General features: G+C 37.1%; 1 protein-coding gene across 6 annotated transcripts in view; it reads left to right on the forward strand.

Moving 5' to 3' along the window:
* Positions 1-343: 343 nt before the first annotated feature.
* CCDC91 (coiled-coil domain containing 91) overlaps positions 344-18148 on the forward strand; it is a 362694-nt gene continuing 344889 nt past the window's right edge. For 4 of the 6 annotated variants that reach the window (XM_007968045.3, XM_007968054.3, XM_037990234.2 and 1 more), the window contains exon 1: positions 344-526. The gene's annotated coding sequence lies outside the window, so the exon portion shown is untranslated. Of the gene's footprint in view, positions 527-591; positions 1057-2546; positions 2568-18148 lie in introns of those variants that run through there. The other 2 variants (XM_007968046.3, XM_073020583.1) reach the window with 2 other exon arrangements.

An 18148-nucleotide genomic window follows, 5' to 3' on the forward strand; every position in this document is an offset into this window, starting at 1 on the left:
AGATTCGGCGGGATCTTCTTAGGACCAATCCTACAAAGTTCCGGATGGAACTCATTTTGATTTGGGGGACGGTTTATTTGCAGGGATTAGGTGGAGAAACAGGGCCTGCTACTCAAGAGGAATGAGAAGTGTAACTAACAGGAGGTAGACTGGAAAGGAGCAAGGCAAAGTCACTCCTTTTCACAGGGCAACTCTCCTAAGACCATGCTCAAGCTGGGGTGGCAGGGCTCTGAACATGGGGCCCCGACCCTGGTCTCAGCCTGGGGCCACGTGACGCGCGTGTTTACGTTGAGTGACGGGCGCTGGGTTGGGCGGGCCTTGCCGGAAATCAACTTCCGGGGGCAGAGGTGTTCGAAGCCGGGTGGTGCGTGGGCTACTTCAACCTGTGTGACTGGGCCTTGGTGTCACCTCAAGGGCCTGGGACCGTGCCTCGGGTGTACACGTAGGGTCTGTGTGCTGGGGGTGGCTCACAGGGCAGCGTGGGTGAGCGGCGCAGCGGCGGCAGCGGAGAGCGAGAGGGGAGCAGGTAAGTGAACGTTCGCCTTCCGGGGCCTGGGTCTCGGGGTCGGGGCCGCGCGAGGCTGGCGGAGAGCGCCCCACCCGGAGGAGGAGCGCGGCCGAATTTCCGCCGCCTGCAGCCCGCCTGCTCCGGCCTCGCCCTTGGCGGTCGCAGCGACCGAGAGTCAGGGGGCGTGACCAACCTCCCACAGGAACGGAGCCAGCTCCCGGGGCTGGGAGTGCCCACTCGTTCCTGCGCTGGCCGGTAGGTACCGGTACCTGCACGTCCCAGAATCGAGTGTTTTCGAAGGTCTACGCCCACGAACACGTGATTATTGTGTCACCGAAGCGCCTATCGAACGGAGACCTTGATTCCTGCTTAGATTTCACAGAACGCGCCTGGTTTCTGTATCCCCTTTTACTTTGCCAAGTACACCGGGGTAAAAGCTCTACAGCGTCCGCCAGCCACATTTCCTTAGAGTTTCTTGGGCCACATGTTGCAATAAAAGGGGCATTTCAGGGTCAAGCTAGGAGCCAGTAACTTTGCCAAGTGGTGAGGTATGCTTTATCCCCGTTAGCGCGCCTCCCTTTCCCAACAATAAAGATATTTCCTCCATCTGCGCGTGTCGCCAGCTGCGGAGGAAAGCTTTGGACATGAAACCTATTTTTGGCTTCACTTGAAGGAGTGGAACCCTATTAAAAGCTGCGCTGAGTGTTTTTTTGGTAGGATGGTGTTGCTGCTGCTACTCTCACTTGCTTCCCTGATGAGAGTTGGGGCAGAGCTTGATTTCCTGGAGGGTGAAGTCTTGGTCACAATTTTAGGTGACTCAGCGGCCCCTTCCGAATTCTCTTTCCTTCCCGCCCCTCTCAGCTGTGCGAATACTGTTGCCACCTTTCTCTCCAAATGTTAATCCGGATGGGAGTTGGATGATGGTTTTTGGAAGCAGTTTGCATGTTGCGTGGTGGAGTTATTGGAGTGGGCTGACATTTCACTTCACCATTTAAGGCAAAACCCCCCCACAATATTTAGTTGGGTGGGGTGACAGGGACTGACAACAAATTCGCTGTTGTGTTCTTTGCTATCGGAGAGTTCTACACTTCAGGATCACCTGATTGCCCTCTGCTACAATTTCGGTTGCGTTGAGGGGATTGGTTATACTGTCTGTACCTGTTAGGGTAAATGTAATAAGGGGCATGCCGGGCAGAGTGCACCTGCGTGGTGCTGGTTAACCAGTAAACTGTGTGGTAGAGAATTGCCTTGGTTACGAAGTTTGGTATCCTCCAGGCTGCCTAGGAGGGTGTTCTGTGGGCTGGGAAATCTTCTGAACTGGTTTCCTAGCAACAGTATAAGCCCAATGGAATAAACATAAAGAAAACAAAGTGATGAAAGTTACAACTTACCTCTTTTATTAAATGGAAGAATGTAGCTTCTTCTTGGAGTGATCCACTCAAAACTTCTGAGATATTTTTGTTTATTTTGATCATCTTACTACTTAATAACAGACAAAAGAAACTGCAGAAAATCATCCCAGAGGGACATCACTTTGTTTTTGGGTGGCATTAAAAAAGAGAAAAAAGACGTTTAACAATGAGCTTGTCTGAAGCTTAAATGGACAAATAGGAATTTTGTGTGACAGGCATTTTATGTTGTACTCCTATCTATATGTGTAAGATGTATGCATTACATTTGATTGTTATGAATGAAGATAGTAGAAGACGGGGTGGGAGTGGAGTGGGGTGGATGAGTGGATAAGACTGGTTCCATTAAGTAAAATGGAAGGGGAATGTTTTAGATAAGTTGTTCCCAAACTCTGGGTTATAATTATGGCACTCCTTTATCAACCTTTTCCTTGTGTTTTTTAATCTTCCTTGAAAGTTTATCAAATGTTCTTGTTTTCTGTCCAAACAATGAGCACTTAATTGAAAAAGGCATCTCTCTTTAGATTAACTCTTTGTGTTTATGTATATCTGTTTCTTATTTACTAATGATAAATTAATATTTTAGATTTCCAGTATTTTAAGGATTTTTGGTCTCCTTACTGTTCCTCCCTGCCATATTCCCATACCCAGTAAGTTTGGTTTAGCTCATTTAAATTGATCCTTATTTTTAAAAAAAGGCGTGTGTTGCTTTTTTTTTTTTTTTAAAAAAAAAATTAAGGTTTATTGAGGTATGATTTATAAGTAAAAAATAATTTTTATTATATTGCTGTGTAAAGTCTGACAAATGCATATGGTAATGGAACCACTGCCACAATCCAAACAAATAACATTCCCATCATTCTAGAAAGTTTCCTCCCCTCACTCATAGGTCCTAGCAACCACTGATCTGTTCTCTGTCCCTATGTATAGCTTTGTCTCTTCTAGTTTGTTATGTAAATGGAATCATACGGTATGTAGCCTTTTGTTTCAGGTTTCTTTCACTTAATGCTTTGATTCATCCATGTTGATGCTTGGTTGTTTTTTACAACTGAGTACTATTTCATTGTGTGAATATATCATAATATGTTTATTTGCCATTTGATGAACAATTTTTGGCAGTTAGGAATGAAGCTACTATAAACATTCATGTGCTGTTCTTTGTACATTAAGGTACAGGTCTTTGTGTAGACATACGTTTTCATTTCTTTTGGTTAAACATCTAGGAATGGAATTCTTGGGCCATGTGCAAGTGCGCATGTTTAACCTTATAAGAAATTACTGGCTGCACGCGGTGGCTCAGACCTGTAATCCCAGCACTTTGGGAGGCCTAGGTGGGCAGATTATGAGGTCAGGAGATCGAGACCATCCTGGTCAACATGGTGAAACCCCGTCTCTACTAAAAATACAAAATTAGCCAGGTATGGTTGCGTGTGCCTATAATCCCAGCTACTCAGGATGCTGAGGCAGGAGAATTGCTTGAACCAGGGAGTCAGAGGTTAGAGTGAGCCAAGATCATGCCACTGCACTCCAGGCTGGTGACCAGAGTGAAACTCAAAAAAAAAAAAGAAAGAAAGAAAGAAAGAAATTACCAAACTGTTTTCCAAGGTAGCTGTTTCATTTTGCATTCCAACAGGTGATGTTTGATGTTCCAGTTGCTCCACATTCTGGTCAGCACTTGTCATTTTATTTTTAATGTTAGCTGTTCTAATATGCATTTAGTGAAAACTCATTTATGTTTTAATATGAATTTTTCTTCTAACATATTGAACATCTTTTCCTGTGCAATTTTTTGCCATCTGTTTATCTTCTTTGATTGAATGTTTGCTGAAATCTTTTGTTCATTTTTAATAGGGTTGTTCATTATTGGTTTGCAAGTGTTTTATACAGTCTGGATACAAATTCATTATCATATGTATGTTCACAGTGTTTCCTTTGAGTCTGAGTCTGTAGTTTGTCCTTTCATTTTCTTAACAGTATCTTTCAAATAACAGAAGTTTTAAATTTTGATGAAGTACAGTTTATCAGTTTTTTTCTCTTATGATTTGTGCTTTTTTGTCATGAGAAATTTTGCCTAATCCAAGGTTGCAAAGATTTTTTTCTTATGTTTTCTTCCAGAACTTTTATAGCTTTAGATTTTAGATTTAGGTCTGTGACCAATTTCTTGTTAATTTTTGCGTGTAGTGTGAGGTAGGGATCAAGACTGACTCTCTCTCTCTCTCTCTCTGTGTGTGTGTGTGTGTGTGTGTGTGTGTGTGTATGAATGCCCCAGTCTTGCAGCACCATCTGTTGAAAAGACTATTCTTACTATCTTATCTTTGTTAAATTCCCTTGGCTTGCCTTGTCAAAAATCAGTTGACTATGTTTGTGTGAATTGCTTTGTGGACTCTGTTTTGTTCCATTGTTCTGTGTGTCTCTTTGGCCAAAACCTCAGTCCTTTTTATGGTAGCGTTATATTGTACCTTGAAGTCAAAAAGCCTGAGTCCTCCAACTTTGTTGTTATTTTTCAAAAATTTTTGAGTATTCGAGTTCTTTCTTTTTCTTTCCATGTACATTTTAAAATCTCTTTATTTCTATATAAAAGCATTGTGGAATTTTTAGTAGGATTGCATTGAAGTTATAGATCAATCTGGGGACAGTTGACATCTTAAAAATGTTTTCTAATCTGTTAATAAAATACCTTTCCTGCCCCAGTGCTGTGGCTCATACTTGTAATCCCAGCACTTTGGGAGGTCAAGGTGGGAGGATCGCCTGAGCCCAGGAGTTCAAGAGCAGCCTGGGCAACAGGGCAAAACCCCATCTCTACAAAAATTAGAAAAATTAACTGGATGTGTTGCCATGCACCTGTAGTCCCAGCTACTTGGAAGGCTGAGATGGGAGGATTGATTGAGTCTGGGAGGTCGAGGCTGCAGTGAGATGTGATCATGCCACTGCACTCTAGCCTCTGCAACAGAGTGAGAGCCTCTTTCAAGAGAGAAAACAATGAAACAACCTTTCTACATTTATTTGGTCTTTGATTTCTCTGTTTTTAAGTTTTTAGCATAAAAATGTTGCACATATTTTGTTACGTTTGTATCTCAATGTTTTACATTATTTGGTGCTGTTGTAAATGGTAACCTTTAAAAATTTTTAAATTTCCAATTATTTATGTATGTGAATCAATATTTTAATATTGATCTTGAATTTTTGAATTTTACAACCTTGTTAAACTCACAAATTAGTTCTAGTAACTTTCGTAGCTACTGCTGTGTGCTAGTAGAGACAGCTTTATTTCACGTTTTCTCATTTGTTTGCGTTTTATTTTGTTTTCTTGTCTCTCTGCACTGGCTAGGACCTCTAGTAATATTAACTAGAACAAGTCAGATCAGCGCAGATCCTTGCATTGCTCTTCATCTTAGTAGAGGAGGTATGTTGTCTTTTACCATTGAGTAGTTAGCTGTAAGTTTTTTATGGGTATCATTTTGACCCAGCTGAGGAAGTTCTCTTTAACTCCTGCTTAGAGCTTTAAAATTTAATCATAAATGGATGTTGTATTGCTTTTTTTGATTGTGAACATGATAGTTGATTATAGTGGAAAGTTGGAAATGAAGGAAGACTATTAAAAAAGTTACCCCATTTTCAGTAATCTGAGGTAACTGCTGCAAACATTGTGGTAGCTTTTGTTTCAGTCTTTTCTTTTGCAAACATATTTTAAAGACGAAATTGTTAATATTGTTTTGTATTTTGCCCTTTTCACTCAGAATCACATTGTGAGTACATCATGAATTATTTTGAGAACTTGATTTGTAATGGTTGTGGGTTATTGTGTTATATGGATGTGCCTGTCATTTAATGATTTTCTTTTTGTTAAATAGTAAAATTGTATTTCAGTTTTCGCTGTTGAAATTAACATTAAATATTTGTGCTTAACTCTGATAATTTTTCAAAGTAATTTATAAAAGTATGATTATCACTCAAAGTATATATATATTTTCAGGTTCTTACTGTCCACTGCCTCTGTCTGGTGTTCTTGAAATTTGTTCTTTAGGCTATTGTAAGAAATTTGGAGTCAGTATCATTGGCTTTTTGGGCATCACTTTAAGGTAGAATCTTTGAGTTTCAGAAACAGTTCCTTAGAGATTGGTCTAGTTCAAACTATTTTTAAAGAGGTTTAGAGTCTGTAATCATTAAATGACTTTTCTGCCTGTACTATTTTGTTTCTACTGATCTACACAGAATTCCTGATGAATTATGTATAATGTAGTATATCACCTGTGCTCTTCTTTTGATTAAGAATTATGGAAATCTTTGTGCCTAGCATCATGTAAAGCCCTTTATGTATGTCGTTTTATTGAATTCCAACTGCTACTTTTTGGTAGTAACATTTTTTCCATTTCATAGACAAAGGAAACCGAGTCTCCAAGTGAGCAAACTTACCTAAGTTTGTATTAACAGTAAGCGGTAGAGCTTGAGTTTGCTCACACGTCTTCCTGAATCTGTGCTTTTATTCTTAGGCTATACTATGAGTATTATGTTATTTTAGGTATTTTGTATATATTATGTTTGTTTTCAATATATTAATTTTAATGCTAACAATAACTTTACTAAGCAGATTAACAAATTAGCATGAGATGTTATCAGTACTTCTGAAATGTTTATCCAAATTTATGTCCTCTTAAATCTATTCTTATTTTCTAAGTGGCACAAAGATTATTGTTGGCTATATGCTATCCAATTTTACTTAAATAATTAGGACCGTATCTACTGTGACTAGTAGAGGATACAACAATTTATTTTGAAATATGAGAAATTTTGTAGTTATAGGTTTAATAAATGGGATAAAAAGTAATGTTAATTACTTTATAAAATGAGCTCTGTTATAATTCTAGTCAAATAATTTATTTTCCTTAGAAGGATATGTACAATTTGGTATTTACTTTTCAACATGGACTAGGTGAATGAAATAATTAGTTTGCGAAGTATGAAATCACTTTTTCCGTGTATTCAGAGAAGGCTGACTTTTCTGTGTCTACCATCTCCTACGTTTTTTATTATGTTCAGACCTGTGGTTAAAGAGTAGGTCTACATAATCATTTTAAAAAGCTGCTTACATTTTATATTATGAGAGTTCAGAACTTCTGCAATTGTAGTAAAGACAGTGCTGCAGTGTTATGCAAGATCCATTAATTTATGAATACGCTTCACTGACAGACGGGTTTATATGAATATTATTTAAAATCAACATGCTTAGACATCAGTAAAAGATAGTGATTAAAAATGAGATTAAGTATTATTTTAATTATGAATTTTATACAGACAACTTAAAATTAGGTTAGACCTTTTGTTTAGTTTGCCCACATTGGGCATAAAAAACAAAATAAGCCTGTGAAAGCTGAATGGCATTAAATGGGCCACCCCGAATCAGAAGACAAGTTGAAATGAATACCTATTTTCCATTTTGCTGAATGAGAAGAATGTTTAATAAATGGTGATAGTTTTCATGAGATGTTTAGATATTTTAAGTTTTGTCTCTTGTTGGTTATGCAGAAGAGATTTGTTAATTTCTCTCTTTATTCAGTCCAGGAATTTATGACTTATGAGTGGAGTGTTGAATCCATTTACAATTAATGTATTTACTAACACTTAAGGTAACCTGTCATTTTGCTATTTTTTCTGTATATCAAGTAATTTTTTGTCATTCCTTAATTACTATGTTATTGCTTTCTCTGCCTTTTTTGTATTAAGTATATATTTTCTAATATACCATTTTAATTTCCTTGATGTTTCTTTTTTTTAATTTTTATTTTTTAAGAGACTGAGTCACCTAAGCCGAAGTGTAGTGGCACCATCATACTCACTGCAGCCTCCAGCTCCTTGGCTCAAGTGATTCTCCTGCCTCAGCTTCCCTAGTAGCTAGGACTACAGGTGTGTGCCACCATGTCTGGATTTTTTTTTATTTTTTGTAGAGACAGATTCTCACTCTGTTGCCTGGCTGGTCTTGAACTCCTGGCTGCAAGTGATCCTCTTACCTTGGCCTCCCAAGTGCTGGGAATACAGTTGTGAGCCACTGCACCCAGCTTTGATGTTTCTTTTACTAAATATTTTTTGAGTTATTTTCTTAGTGGTTGTCCTGAGACTTACAAATAGTACCTTATTTTGTAACAATCTATATGGATTAATACTAACTAAATTTAAGTTTACAAATTTTGTTCCTATATATTCCCTCCCCTTCCTTCATGCTATTATTGCATAAGTTACGTCTTTCTACATTAATACAGTGTCCATTAACACTGATTTATAATTCTAGATTTATGCAGCTGTCTTTTAAATCACGAAGGAGAAAAGAACCACAACCACACATACATTTATATTCTCTTTTATATTTACCTATGTAATTATCTTTACCAGTTTTCTTAATTTCTTTACATAGATGCAGATACTGTCTCTTGTCCTTTCAGTTCAGCCTGAGGGACCCACATTAGTATTTCTCGTAGATAAGATGTGCTAGCATGCATTCTCTTTGGTTTTGTTTATCTGAGAAAGTCATAATTTCTTCATATTTGAAGAATAGTTTTGCTGGAATTAGAATTCTTAGTTGGCAGTCTTTTTCTTTTAGGAATTTGAATGTGTCTTTCCACTGCCTCTGGCCTCCATGGTTTTTAATGAGAAATCAGATATGAAATCTTATTGATGATTCCGTATTTGTGATGAGTTGCTTCTCTCTTGTTGCTTTCAGTATTCTCTCTTTATTTTTTGAAAATTTGGTTATGATGTGTTACAGTGTGGATCTCTTGAATTTTATCCTACTTTGAGTTTATTGAGCTTCTTAGATGTATAGATTAATGCTTTTCATCAAATTAGAGAAGTTTCCTCATATTGTTTCTTCAGATATTCTTTCTGCCCCTTCCTTTTTCTCCTCTTTTTCTGGTACTCTTTTTATGCATATGTTGGTATGCTTGATGGTTTCATATAGGTCTTTGATTCTCTGCTTATTTTTCTTCATTCTTTTTTCATTGCATTCCTTAGCCTGGATAATCTCAATTGACCTGTCTTCAAGGTCAGTGATTTTTGTGCCAGCTCAAATGTGCAGTTGAACTCTTCCAGTGAATTTTTGAATTAAATTATTGTACTTTTTAACTCCGCAATGTTGATTTCTTTTTTTGTAATCTCTGTCTCTTGGTTAATAATCTCTATTTGCTGAGATACTGTTATACTTCATATATGATTTTCTTTAGCTATTTGAAACCGTATCTAATAAAATATTTAAAGAAAACATTTTAGTGTCTTTGTCTCATAAGTCCAATGTCTGGGCTTCCTTAGGGACAATTAACTGCCTTTTTTCTCTCTCTGTATAGATCATCCTTTCTTGTTTCTTGCATGTCTCACAATTTTTTTTTTTTGTTGAAAATTAGATAATTAAATAATTCCTAATGTGGTAACTCTGGAAATCAGATTCTCCTCCTCAGGATTTCTTCTTGTTTGCTGCTCTTGTTATTTGTTTGCATAGTGACTTTCCTGAACTGTTTATGTAAACTTTGTATTCTTTTTCTGTGTGGCCAACAAAGTCTCTGCATGGTTAGTACTGAACAGCTAATGATTGGACAGTTATTTTTCTAATGCTTGGAAGCAGTGAGTCTCCCAGCGTCTCCTGATGGTCTCTGTGTGCATGATGGGGCATGCCTTCAATGCTTAGACAGGCAGTTTATAACTCTGCTTTAGCTTTTAGTTCCCACTTGTACAGAGCTTAAAGTGTAGCAAGAAGTCAAAGCTTAGGTCGCCTTTTCAGTTCTTTACTGAGCACTTGCATGAACTTGGCCATCTGGAGTTCAAGGAGTATGTTGGATCTTATCAAAACCCCCTATTGACATTTCATTACCTAGCTTTTACTTTTAAGATTCTGGTCAGCTTGTTGTTTGCCCCAACTGTTACTGATACTTCAGGCAACTTGATGTTAAACAGTTGGCTTTGTTTGCTTTTGACAAATGCCATCTGGGGAAAACGTTATTGGCACTGGGCAAGCTCTGAGTCAGGTCAAATAAAGACAAGTAAAGGAGTGGTGTTTTCCAGGGAACTGCCAGACAGGTCAATAATGACAATTTCTGGGAATGGGGTTTTGGAGGAGCTCCAACCCTGTTGTGCCCCTCCTGGTAGCTGCTAGGCTACTGGATTTTACTGTCATTTTTGAGCCTCCTAGTTTTCAAGGCTCTCATGGTACTGGAGATAGAGGGATGAGATTAAAATGCCATAAAACTGTTCTTAATGAAAATCAGCGATTTTTCTGTAGTACATTCTTCCTAGATTGATGCAAGCCTTTGATTAATTTCTAGAGTTCTGAAAAAAGTTGACTTTAACAATTTTTGCCACTATTGTTATTGCTTTATAGAGGAAAGGATTTTTGGATTTGCTTAACTCCACTATTACTGCTGATGTCACTGTGTAGTATTTTAATAGCCCAAGTTCTTCTTAGTGTCACCTTATCCCAATTATACTTATATTCCACTATTTTGCTTCATCTTTATCAACTTTGCTGTACAGCTTCATATAAGAGATCATTTGGGGATTATTCTAATTCAGATATGTAAAAACTTCCCATATGTAGCAAATCATTTAACAATATTAGGCATCTGCTTAGTGCTGTGAAAATTCTATAGGATGAATATTACAGTCTGTTCCTATATTTAGGGCGGTGTCTGCAGTAGAGTTAGTATTTTATACCTGTAAAAAAAGTTGAATTATTGATTATATGAGTGAAAGATCTGATAAAGTAGAAGGTAAGCTACTTTTATTAATAATAAGTAGTATGCTGCAGACATAGAGCATTATTAGCCATTATGTAATTTTGTTCTTAAATAATTTGGGTCAGTTTTAAATAGAGGAAATCTTCAGTTTAGGCTTGTGAATTATGGCTAAAAATTCAATTTAATTGCCAGAATGATTATACTGAATATGATTAGTGATCATTAAACACTGTGTGCTATGCCTGAACATATTACTTGGAGAAATTGGATTTTCTGGTTAATGGAATTTCCTAGTAAAAGAAAAACAACCAGAAGCCCAGTTTTTCTTTGATTTTGTGGAAATATCTAGACATGTATTTGTGGGTTTTGATGACTTAGTTATTGAAGGTAAATGACCTCTCCCCCTGCCCCTTTTTAAAGCATTTAGCTGAATGCTTATCAAGCTATCGTACCTGGCATTCATAATTGAGAATATTGTTTTCCAGTGCTGCAGAAGAGTGTCACATGATTGTTGCCCTCAAATAATTGGTTAGAACATGGGGTTAAAATGTTGTGTTGTATTTTTGGGTTCTTACAATATGAATATATGTAAGTTTTTGTGTTTTATTTACTTTATATTACTTTTCTGCATGAGGAAGACATAAATGGTTTGCAAATGTTGTAAATGATTACTAGAGATGCCTTTTCATGCTCACATTAGCCAGTCCCTGATATGCATTTATTTTTATTATTAATTTTCTGATTAAAAATAAAATTATGCATGCTGGCATTTTTGGGGGGAATAATGCTATTTATTTCACCATTCAGAATGCAAAATTAGCAATTCCTACTGTAAGCAATTTCAAATTTTCACACTTACCATGAATTTAAGCATGCAAAAGACCTGCTTTATATTTCTGCTTTTTTTTTTTGTGAGGGAAAGTCATGTTAGGTATTTCTAAGATGTGTTTTTCTCTTCTCTTTACTCTCCTTGTTACATTTGAATCATGTGTAGTTTTAAGCTAGGCATTTATTTACTTATTTGTTACCAGAGAGATGTCCCATGTTTGGGTGGTATATATTGCTGCCAAAGGCTCACCATGACGTTGCTCAAGGTGATGAGAGGCCTTAGCGCCACTCTCTGTTACCATCATTTGGGTTTCAAGTCTCGGCACGTCATTCATAGGTTACAGTATCCTCATGGTCGCACATTTCTTTCAACTCTTGTCATTCCACTTGAAGGGAGACCATTAGATGTTCTAGAGATGGCTGCATGCAAACGTTTGAAACCTTTGAGAGAATACAGTGCACTAGGGAGGCTATTATTATGACTATCAGGAGGATAATACCAAGAGTTTGGAGTATGCTCCTTACCCAGGGTCCCCATAAACCATACCTCTTAAACTCAAATAGATCAAAGAATGAGCTAGATAAGAAGTCTATTCGCTTAACTAAGTAGTTTTTTCATTAATCCCCTGCAACTTAATTTCTATAATACCTGATGTTTTCTCTATAGGCCATAAGTGCCAGTGGCCGCACAGATACTTCTGTGTTTAGCCACTTTTTCTATTTAGCATAACTTTTACAAGAGAATTTAAAGTCTGTTGTGTAACCATAGCCTTTACAGTATATAAAGCCTATCATGCTAACTAGCCTATCATGAGGGATACATTTCTAATCATTGCCTGTTTTAGTCCGAACCATGGAAAAAGGACCTAACAAATGATGCCCTTCCAGAGGAGTGAAGGCCTCCAGGCAGTGTTTTCTTAAACCCATGATGTGGGTTAAGAGGAGTGAATCAGTGTTCTGTTTCTGACTGATTATGAGGCAAAATTTCTCACTCACATCGGGCCTTCATCTTTTATCTATCAAAGTGTAAGATTATCCATGTATAAGGCTGGCTGCAGAATTCTTCACAAATAAAAGTATATCCCGTAAGTGCACACAACAGACCTTTTTCCACTTCTATTCATAGAGGCATAAGCAAGGAAGAAAATATTTAAAGATAAGAGTCTAATGATAGTAGAGAAATCTTGATCTACGATCTTGGGAAAAGCTGTTCACATCAAGGATGCCTTCTTCTGGGGAGAAACTTCTCTGGTTAGCTTTACGTTAAGGATTTCGATGAGTGTACAGTTCCAAAAGTGTGGAGGGATCCTTCACAGTTGTGAGATTATGAACCCAAGGTGCAAGGTTCCAAAGTTTTGTTGCAGATTGGATGGCAAGGGCAGTCTTAACTCTGATGTTCTCAGAAGATCCAGTCTTTGGATTCTAGATTGTGAAAGGGTTGATTGTCCTCCAAACCATAAAAAGCTTTATTGACCTGATGAAAATACACTGTGGTAAAATAATTTAGTGTTATAACATCAGCCCTCCTGCATGGGAAAGTTTTTATACAACCAAAAAACATGCATTGAAAATGAATGAAATCCTTTTATAAATGTTTAAATGGCCCATCAGGTAGCCGAATGTACCTGAAGCTTTGATTGTCTTCCCAGGAATATAGAATGGAACATTGGTTATAAACTATTTTCACAATTTATAAGTCACCACATCAATATATTTAATTTGGATCATTTTATCTTTTCCATGATGAGTCATGGAATGCAGAACTTTTAATAATAAAAGGTTTAAGGACTCAATAAGGACAAGGCAGCTGTTCTGGTTTTTCATGAGTCTGTGCTTAACATTGGACTTGATTCTCCAAATTAGATGCATAGAACTGATAACTGATGGGTAATCATAGGTAATTTGACTTAGACCACGCATTTTATTCAAATTGTGTATCTAAATAATTTCAGTATTTGGTCATTTAGCATGAAAATCTGGCAAAGTACTTCCTTGGTATTTAATTAATTTTTGTTCTACTTGGATCAGCAGTTTTATAACCCAGTCAGTCTTTTCATAAAAGTTCCAGGAATTCTTACCCAGTTCAAATGACATGATTCTAAAGCTATTAGAAACCTGTATTCAAGAGTACTTTTCAGGGTCCTCTCCATCTTTCATGAACCTCCTAAAAGATGCCATGCTTTTGAAATTTTGAGAAACTGCATCAGCATTAAGCAGTTAACTATGGAAATGATTTTAAATAGTTATAATTAACAATACAATTGACAAAGAAATTTTGTTATGTCTGTGGTCTACAATAACATAATTTTAATTACGATTGATAGCATATACTCAGACATAATAGAATTTTAGAAGTCCCATACAATTTTGGAACATATATTAATGTAATTTACTAAAATATAACCTGGAGACTAAACATTATTTTTATTTTGACAAAGTTTCCCATGTAACTTAGCATGCCAAATAATCCTGTTTACCTGTCTCTTAAATGCTTCAGGGGCCCTCTGGAGGATTCCAAAATTCGATGTCAGAAAAGACCATTTTAAAGGTGAAATTTGATTTTGAGAAGCCTATCAAATATGTTTAAAGGTTTAAAATACTTGATATTATGAAATAGAATCCAGGTTACTATAAGTCATTCATTTAGCCAAAATGATGACTTAAAATTCTTTTTTTTTTTTTTTTTTTCTGAGATGGAGTCTTGCTCTGTCGCCCAGGCTGGAGTACAGTGGTGCTATCTCGGCTCACTGCAAGCTCCGCCTCCCGGGTTCACTCCATTCTGCTGCCTCAGCTTCCTGAGTGGCTGGGACTACAGGTGCCCGCCACCAAGCCCGGCTAATTTTTTTTTTTTTTTTTGTATTTTTAGTAGAGATGAGGTTTCACCATGTTAGCCAGGATGGTCTTGATCTCCTGACCTCGTGATCTGCCTGCCTCTGCCTCCCAAAGTGCTGGAATTACAGGTGTGAGCCACCACACCTGGCCCATTATCTTTTAATATTTCATGAAAATCTTGTTCAAGAGAGAAAGCCAAATTTCAACCTTCATTAGTCTGTTAATGGCAATCCCAATTTTTAATAAACCTTATAAACAAATCACTTCAATCTTAGTTTGACCAGAAAGTGAGATTCTCATAAATCGTTTCTAACCTTTTACAATTTTTGTGAAAGAGAAGATTAGTGCTTTAAGAAAAACCTTGTTGTGCCTTTATTCCCATTTTCAATTTATGGAAAAACCGAATAATACCACTTTAAATTTGGCCAATACGTTCACACACAGAATTTCTTTTACAACATTAATTATTTATTATTTCTTCTTCTTCTTATTTTTTGAGACAGAGTTTCACTCTTTTTCCCAGGCTGGAGTGCAGTGGTACGATCTCGGCTCACTGCAGCTTGAGCCCGTTGGTTCAAGTGATTCTCCTGCCTCAGCCCTCTGAGTAGCTGGGTTTACACGTGCCCGCCACTAGGCCTGGCTAATTTTTGTATTTTTGGTAGAGACAGTGTTTTGTCATGTTGGCCAGGCTGGTCTCGAACTCTGACCTCAGGTAGTCCACCTCCCTCGGCCTTCCAAAGTGCTAGGATTACAGGTGTGAGCTGCCACACCCAGCTCAAGATTTTTTATAGCACTTTCATAACTTGTGTAAAACTTTAGCTTTATTTTATTAATTTTAAACAATCCTTTAACTCTTTAAACTAGGCAAAAATTTATATTCCCGTGCTTTCTTATAATCTTTTACCAAAACACATTTCATTTTTCAGTTGTCTTAATTATATGTTAAAATGGTAATTCTTAGCAACTTTCACTTTTGGTGCATAAATTTCCTTTCATTATTCCTTTCATAATTTCCATAGACCATCTACAACATGCTTGGACTTTCTGACTTATCCTAAACATCCTTCTTTTTAAACAACTAGTCATTTTTCACTTTAGGACAATAATTTACGATACAAGATCCTTTCTGATATAAAATCTCTTTTCTTTATAACCTTCTTTGTATAGCTAGGGGACTTGACTAATTCCATATGTCCCCAGGCCTTTAAAGTCAAGGCAGTGTATGACCTTAAAGCATTTAACAAACCTAGTATCTGACCTGAATAATTTAGACCACATATCTTTATTTTTGCCAAAAATCTTTAAAATGTTTTATTTCCCAAAGATTACTAAAATCACGTGAACTAAAAGGCATTACAATTTTTATTTTTCTTTCAAAATATTTGATTTAAGTGCCTATTTTTCTTTAAACCAATTAATTAGAGCTCTTTTACATAAATATTACACATAAAACACATGTATAACTACATGTGACAGAAGATTATTACAGTTGTTGTAAGTTTCTGTTTACCAGTTCTAAGTTTTTAAATTGTATTACTGGCTATAGGATGAAGTCTTTAGAAGAACAGGGCCAAGAAAGGGTCTCTGGTGCCTCCTGTTTTTCCCAAGGAGACCCAGGCTGTTAGAGCTTGAATATCTGGTTTTAATTAAGCTGACTTTTAACCATAGCACTCTTTAATAACAGTTTTTCTGAATTTTTTATTACCTGACTTTAGCCAGGCCAAACAGCTGATACTTTTGTGCTTAAAGAAAGAAAAATTGAAGATGATTTGTAGAGGTTAAGATAATTTAAAAATGGTAAGGGTCACCCAAATATCAATGAGAAAGTACTCATTGCCTAAGCTGGGAATTGAACCCTGACCCAGCAGCCATTTTGATGGCAGAGACTGAGAAAGTATTATCAAATAGTTACAAGGTCAAGCTTCCAGGGACATACAAAACAAGATGGAGTCTCATCTATTTTTTCCTTTTTCTTCTTTCAGGGATCTGCAGCAAAGATTATTACTGACCAGTTTGCTGGGACATCTTGAACAGTGGGCTTCCAGGGTTTTAGGCACGTATTTTATCCTAAGGTACCCCTCTTTATGACAGAACAACACAGAAGGACAAAGCACACTAGATTAACTACAGCTTAAGACCAGCCTCAGAATTCTTTTTTGTATTAATTAAAACTTCACAGAGGAGATAAATAGTGATTTTTACCATTCATTTAACCAGTTTGGACAGGGAAACAGAGGCCAGAAATCTGAGTGGTGAGAAATTCTTACCCTTTTGCCAACATGCCAAGTCTCTGGGTTTCCTTTCCCTGAGTGGCCCTAGTGACCTGGCTCACCACACCATAACCCTGAGGGCCAAGCCACAACACAAAGAAAAATTATCTTTTTCCATTCTGGCCGGTGCAAAATACTTGTGACAAAACATAGACATTAGCGAGTCTGCTGCTAGCACCCAATATCAGATTGGCAGGGCTCAAAATTGCCCCCAGATGGTCCCCATCATCTCTAAATCTTTTTTAGAAGCTTCTGCATATTAATAGGCATCCCTAGATGTGATTAATTTGGGAAACTTCATTTTTAAATACACTTCTGTGTATTTGTTCACTTGGAATGTTTTACTGTAAGTTATGTTTAGTAAGATTTTGTCATTTCTGTAAGACTTTGTTGTCTCTTGGGTCTAGTGTATAGCTGGAAGGAACTCAGTTTTCTAGAAATTAAGGATTCCGTTTTTTACCTAAAATGTTGGCTTTACTCTCAGGTTCTCTTGATTAACTTAGCCAGGTTTTTTTTGTTTTTTTGTTTTTTTTTCCTCTACCTAAGCACACCAGTAAAATGAAACAAAGGGGTGGAATATAAAAATCCCTGTGAATTTTCAAATGCCAAATTTTATAACCCCTACAATATTACAGTTTGCTACCAGTTTCTTTCTGACCCAGTCAGATGTAAGAGGCCTCTAACTGGACCCTAGCCAGTTAATTTCTGAATTAAATCCATTCCTGGACCCAGTCCAGTTTCTGTCATGACTTCCAAACCCAGTTTGGATTAGAAATTTGCTCAAAGATACTTGGAGAGCTCAAAACACAAATCTATGGAGTTCTGAAATCCAAAAGAGAACTTACTGCAATCCCCAGCCACACTGAGATCAGTGAACTCAAATGGGTCCTGCAGGTACCTTGCTTTGTTCACTCAGTGCTCCTGGGGGTCGTTAGAAGCTGTAGTTTGGATCCCGCTTCTGACACTATCTGTTAAATGTAAAGCTTCAGCCAAATTAAATTTAAAGGAGTTTAACTGGGCAATGAATGATTTGTGAATCGGACAGCCTCCAGAATCACAGCAGATTCAAAGAGACTCCAGTGTGGTCACATGGTGGAAGAAGATTTATACACAAAAAAAGGAAACGACATACAGAAATGGGAAGTGAGGTACAGAACAGCTTGATTGTTTACAGGTTGGTGTTTGCCTTATTTGAACACAGTTTGAATGCTCAGCAGTATATGAATGATTGAAATACGGCCACCGGGATTGACCAAGACTCAGCTCTTTTACAGGCGCATACCCCTGAGTTAGGTTTTCAGTTTTGTCACTCTATTAAGTTAGGTGCAGTTCAACCACAAGGACTCAAATATGGAAGTATGGAATCCCTCTTAGTCTTCTTTAACACACGTTTTCTATCATCTTGGGAAAATGTGAGCAAACTAGTTATTTATGTGTTTCCCTTGGTGAACAAGTCTGTTTTTTATTAATGAGGCACTACTAGCAGACCTTTGATTGATGCATAAGCAAAGATTTACTGATTTACTAATTCAAAACTGAGTCTATGAAAGTTAAATAATGGAGAACTGAGATATGTTGAGAAGCAAA

This window comes from Chlorocebus sabaeus, chromosome 11 (genome assembly GCF_047675955.1).
Source record: "Chlorocebus sabaeus isolate Y175 chromosome 11, mChlSab1.0.hap1, whole genome shotgun sequence".
Lineage (NCBI taxonomy): Eukaryota > Metazoa > Chordata > Mammalia > Primates > Cercopithecidae > Chlorocebus > Chlorocebus sabaeus.